General features: G+C 44.2%; 1 protein-coding gene across 2 annotated transcripts in view; it reads left to right on the forward strand.

Annotated features, from left to right (window-relative positions):
• Window positions 1–5714: 5714 nt before the first annotated feature.
• NPM2 (nucleophosmin/nucleoplasmin 2) overlaps window positions 5715–6015 on the forward strand; it is a 14885-nt gene continuing 14584 nt past the window's right edge. The window contains exon 1 of one of the 2 annotated variants that reach the window (XM_077766576.1): window positions 5715–5762. The gene's annotated coding sequence lies outside the window, so the exon portion shown is untranslated. Of the gene's footprint in view, window positions 5763–5842; window positions 5900–6015 lie in introns of those variants that run through there. The other variant, XM_077766575.1, reaches the window with a different exon arrangement.

Genomic DNA, 6015 nt, shown 5'->3' on the forward strand with positions numbered 1-6015 from the left:
CCCAGCAAGCAGAGCCCTATCAAACAAAACGAGCCGTTTGGAAGAAGGCAGGGAATAATATTCAGGCAGTGCAAAAAGCCGAAGCCTGAAACATCTTGTACCTTTCTCGAAGGTGCAAAAATTGCAGGGCTGGAGAGAAAAGTGCACATGTCTTGGGCACAAGAGGTTGGGATTTAGGGGCCCCTGGGTGGCTCAGTCCGCTCAGGTCATGATCTCATGCCTCCGGGTTCTGTGTTGACAGCTCAGAGCCTGGAGCCTGTTTAGGATTCTATGTCTCTGTCTCTCTCTGCCCCTCGCCGGCTCACGTTCTGTCGTATTCTCATTCTCTCTCTCTCTCTCTCTCTCTCTCTCTCTCTCTCTCTCTCTCTCTCTCTCCCTTCCTCCCTCTCCCTCTCCCTCCCTCCCTCTCAAAAATAAAACATTAAAAGAAGAGAGAGAGGTTGGGATTTGATCCTAAAAGCCTCAAGTTTCCAGAGGCTACTTTGCAAAGCAGGCTAGTGACCGTTCTTTCTTTAACCCATCAGCTAGTGAGTAATAAGGATTTGAACCAAGACAAGGACCGTGGGGGGAGAGTTGAGAAAGACTGGGGAGGTAAGGGGTGGAGGTTGGAATCAACAGACTTTGTGACCAGTTGGATGTGAAGAGTAAAGGATAGAGGATTCTAATAGGATTCCCAGGTTCTAGAAGGGGGCAGCAACTGAGTCAAGGCAGAGGAAGCATGAGACAATGTAGGGATGAGTGCAGAGCTCTTGGTGAGCCTGAATGGAACTCTGATCCTAGGAGACTTCCCTGCTTTTGCACAAAACATAAGAAAAAGAAGAGGGAACACTCCCAGTCGTTTTATGAAACACATCTCCCTGATACCAAAACCAAAGATGTTAAAAGAAAAAAAACCTTTAGACTAATATTCCTCATAAATGCAAAAAAAAAGTTTTTAATATAAGCAAACTTAATCCAAGAATACATGAAAAGGATAATACATCATGACCAAATGGGTTTGATCCTAGAAATGCAAGTTTGGTTTAAAACATTCAGAAAACCTGGGGCATTTGAGTCGAATGCTTGCTCTCAGCTCAGGTCTTTATCTCAGGGTCAGGGGATCAAGCCCTGTGTCAGGTTCTGCACTGAGCGTGGAGCCTACTTGAGATTGTTTCTCTCTCTGCCCCCTCCCCCACTTGTGCACTTTCTCTCTCTCCCTCTCTCTCTCTCTCTCAAAATATTTTTAAAAAAAAATTTTTTTCTAAAAGAATTTTTTAATTCAGAAAACCAATAAATATAATTCACTGTATCAACAAAATGAAAAACAGAAAGTTGATATCAGTAGATGAAGAAAAAGCACATGACAAAATTCAGTACTCATGATAAATAGTGTCAACAAATTAGGAATAGAAGGAAACATCCTTTACCTACTAAAAGACATCTACCAACAGAATGTGATGGTGAAAGAGTGAATGTTTCCCCTAAGAACAAAAACAAGGAAAGGGCACCCACTCTTACCACCCCTATTTAACATTGTATTTCAGGTCTTAACCAGAGCACATAGGTACTTAATTAACGAATGAATTAATAGTGCACGGTACCAAAAGGAAAACGTGAAACGCTATTCACAAATGTCATGATTTGGGGTTCAGAAAGCTACTGGAACTAATAAGTGAATTTAGCAAAATCACAGAATACAAGGTCAGTATACAAAAACCAACTTTATCTCTATATACTAAAACTATTAGGGGCACCTGGGTAGCTCAGTTGGTTAAGCATTTGACTCTTGGTTTCGGCTCAGGTCATGATCTCACAGTTTGGGAGTTTGAGCCCCAGAGTCCAGTTCCACCCTAACAGCGTGGAGCCTACTTGGGATTCTCTCTCTCCCCCTCTCTCTCTGCCCCTCCCCTGTGCTCACTCAGGCTCTCTCTCTCTCAAAATAAATAAACTTAAAAAAATAAACTATTAGAAGATGAAATTTTAAAATATGTACTATTTGTGGGGCACCTGGAGGCTCAGTTGGTTAAGCATCCAACTCTTCATTTCAGCTCAGGACATGATCTCAGGTTCATAAATTCACTCCCAAGTTGGGCTCTGTGCTGGCAGCTCACAGCCTGCTTGGGATTCTCTCTTTCCCTCTCTCTCTCTCTCTCTGCCCCTCCCCTGCTCTCTCTCCCTCTCTCTCTCTCAAAATAAAATAAAACTTTAAAATAAAATAAGATATATATTATTTGCTACAAATCCAAATACATGAAATATATAGGAATAAATTTAACAAGATATATGTTAAGTATACATACACTAAAATCTGTACAACATTGCAGAGGAAATTTTTTTTTTAATATTTTTTATTTATTTCTAGGAGAGAGAGAGAGAGAGCGTGAGCAGGGGAGGGTCAGAGAGAGAGGGAGACACAGACTCTGAAATTGGCTCCAGGCTCTGAGCTGGCAGTCAGCACAGAGCCCGACGCGGGGCTCAAACCCACGAACCGCGAGATCATGACCCAAGCGAAAGTCGGACGCTTAACCGACTAAGCCACCCAGGCGCCCCGAGGAAAATTTTTTATTAAACGTTTTTTATTATTGACAGTGAGAGACAGAGCATGAGCAGGGGAGGTGCAGAGAGAGAGAAAGACACGGAATTTGAAGCAGGCTCCAGGCTCTGAGCTGTCAGCACAGAGCCGGATGTGGGGCTCGAACTCACAAACCGGGAGATCATGACCTGAGCCAAAGTTGGATGCTTAACCAATTGAGCCACCCAGGCACCCTGGAAAATCTTTCAACAAATGGAGAGATCATAACATGTTTATGGAGTGGGTGACTCAAAATCGTGATGTCCTTTCTCCCCAAATTGAACTATTCATTCAATGGAATCCCAATAAAAATCCCAGAAAGTTTTTTTGTAGAAAATGGCAAGCTAATTCCAAAATTTATATGAAAATCTGGACGCGTAGGTAGCTCAGTCAGTTGAGTGTCCAACTCTTGATTTCTTCAGCTCAGGTCATGATCCCAGGGTTATGGGATCAAGCCCCACTTCAGGTTCTGCACTGAGCATGGAGCCTGCTTGGGATTCTCTCTCTCTCCTCTCTCTCTCTCTCTCTCTCTTCTCTCCTCTTTCCTCTCTCTCTCTCTCTCTCAACGTAAAATAAAATAAAATTTATATGAAAATGCAAAACATCTAGAATAGCCAAAACATTTTTGAAACAGCAGATTTGGAGAGCTCACTACCTGATTTCAAGATTTGCTATTATGCTACAGTAATCAAGACTGTAGTGTTGGCACTATGGCAGACAGATCAATGGAACAGATTAAAGTCTAGAAATAGACCAACATGTACATGTTTAAATGATTTCAACAAGCATGCCAAGGTATTTCAATAGAGAAAGGATAGCCTTTTCCAAAAATAGTGCTAGATGAACTGGGTGGGGATCCACTTGAGGGGGAAAAGAAATGAACCTGACCCTTAGCTAACACTACACATATAAATTAACTTCAAATCAGTCAAAGATGTAAAAGCTCAAACTACAAGACTTCTAGAAGAAAACTTAGGAGAAAACTTTCACAACCTTGGGTTAGGCAAGATGTCTTCAAAAAGCAAGGCCATGAGCCACTGGACTTTGTCAAATTTAAAATTTTCTGCTCTTCAAGAGACACCATTTTAAAAAATGAAAGACAAGCTATAGGCAGGAGTAAAATATCTTTGTAATACATATACATGACATAACACAGGTATACAAAATATATAAACAATCCCTACAGTTCAGTAAGAATAATCCAAAATAGCCCGATTTAAAAATGGATGAAGTATTTAAACAGGTATTTTGCAAAAGACACACGAATGACCGGTAAACACTTGAAAAGATAGTCAACATCACTTGTCATCAAACAAAAACAAACACAGATGTCACTATATATATCTACTAGAATGGCTAAAACTAAGAAGACTGACAATACCAAGCGTTGGTGAAGATGTATGGCAACCGGAATTCTCATACATTGCTGGTACAAATGCAAAATGGTACAGAACTTTGGAAAGTAGTTTTACAGTTTCACATAGTTTAATACATGCTTACAGAAGGATCCACCAATTCCACTCCTAAGTATTTATCAAACAAGAACTAAAACATATTTCAATGCAAAGACTTGCTCTCTAACACTCGTGGCACTTTTATTCATAATATATGTCTAAAACTGAAAACTATCCAAATAGCCATCAACAGGTCTATCAGTCAGGGACATATCACAAGGAATTGGCTTATGCAGTTATGGGGGCTAGTGACAAGCCTGAAATCCACAAGGCAGCGCATCACGAAAAGCAAACTGGAAGTTCTCTGGTAGGAGCTGATGCTGCGGTCCACAGGCAGAACTTTTTCAGGGAAACCTCCCACCCACATTACTGAGAGTAATCTTTATATAAAGGCAGCTGATTATAGGTATGAATCACTTCTACAAAATGCCTTCACAGCCACACCATTAGTGTTTGACGGAACAGTGGGTATGATAGCCTAGCCACGTTGACTCAAAACTGACCAGCAGTTTGAGTACACAAATCGTGGAATACTACTCAACAATAAACAAACTACTGATACAAGGACAATATGGATAAATAACTCTCAAAACACATTTTGTTCAACAAAAGGGCCAATGAAAAGACCGTGTAGGATTCTAGTTATATGAAATTCTAGAACCGTCCATAATGATTCACAGTGTCAGAAAGCAATTAGGTATTAACGTGAGGATATGGACTGCAAAGGGAAACAAGAAAATTCGGGAGAGCAATGGACATTATAACTGGACTGCGGTGGTGGCTACCCAGGTATATACATTTGTCAAAATTCGTCAAATCATACACCTTAAATGAGTGCATTTTTGTATATTTCTCAATAAAGTTGACATGTTAAGACGGAAAAACTAAAAGCTGATTCTTGCACAGCAGAAGCTCCAATCAAGGTTCCCGAGATATACATCCAGTTCCTCTCGCACCATTTTTGGAAAAGACTATCCTTCCCTTATTGAATTACCTTGACACTTTTGTTGAAAAGCCTTTAACCTTACATGTAGGTGAGAAGTTTCCAGAATGGAAGGGAAGGATAAAGATGCAATGAGATCAACTATACTTCATTTTTTAAAAGGGGTGAGGGGAGGAAGCAAGGAAAAGGAATTCAAAGAGAGAGATCCCTGGTTATTTCTGACTCCCAGAGAGGTCACATGGGCAGAGCTGGACAGAGGGGGGTGTGGCAGGCTGAAGGGCAGCCTCCTCGCCACCCTCCCTCCCCGCACAGTGTCCTGTGAACTGCTGTTGGTTAGATGACTAGCCCTGGTGAAGTCACTCACTGTACCCCATGGTGTATTTTCACCAGCTGCCAGAGCTGGTGACCTCTGGTGTCCTAACTCATCCCCACCCCTTCCTGTCCGTGAGAGAAATTATTCTTCTGGAAACAGGGCTCTTCTCTGGGGCCCACACCCCTGCGAGACTGGCCCTCCTGGCCTTGGAAAAGGCCCGCACCGAGGCGGGTACGAAAAAAGGAAGGCGTCGAGCAGGAAGAAGCCTTAATGCTGCTTCCACTGGGTGGCAAAGCAAGCCCAAGCTAGGCGCTCCCACCCCGTAGGCCCCGGTGAATCCCCAGGGGCCATGAAGCTGGTGCTCACAGCGCGGTCCCGGACCCGCGGCAACCACCTCACCTGGAAGCCCGTTAGAAACACAAATTACCTCGCCCCCACCCAGCCCTCCACGACCGGAAACCGCGGCGCCGGGCCGGCGTGGTGCTTTAACGAGCCCTCCAGGTGCGCCGAGGCACGGAGAGCCTCGAATGGAGGAGCGGAGTGGGGAAAGGAGGGCCTCTCCTTTAAGACGGAGCGGACGCCCCGCTGCCGCCCCTTCCCGGGCCTCCTAACAGCCTGCAGCCGGTGGCGGCCCTCAGGTGGGGCTGCGAGGAGGCGGGAGTCAGGGAGCCCGAGGCGCCCCGCGAGCGGGGCCGGTGAGGCGGAGGCGGGCTGGCGAGCGGGTCTGGCCGCAGGGGGCGTACAGCCGGGACCG

Source organism: Crocuta crocuta, unplaced genomic scaffold, assembly GCF_008692635.1.
Source record: "Crocuta crocuta isolate KB4526 unplaced genomic scaffold, BGI_CrCroc_1.0 scaffold225, whole genome shotgun sequence".
In the NCBI taxonomy this organism is placed as follows: domain Eukaryota; kingdom Metazoa; phylum Chordata; class Mammalia; order Carnivora; family Hyaenidae; genus Crocuta; species Crocuta crocuta.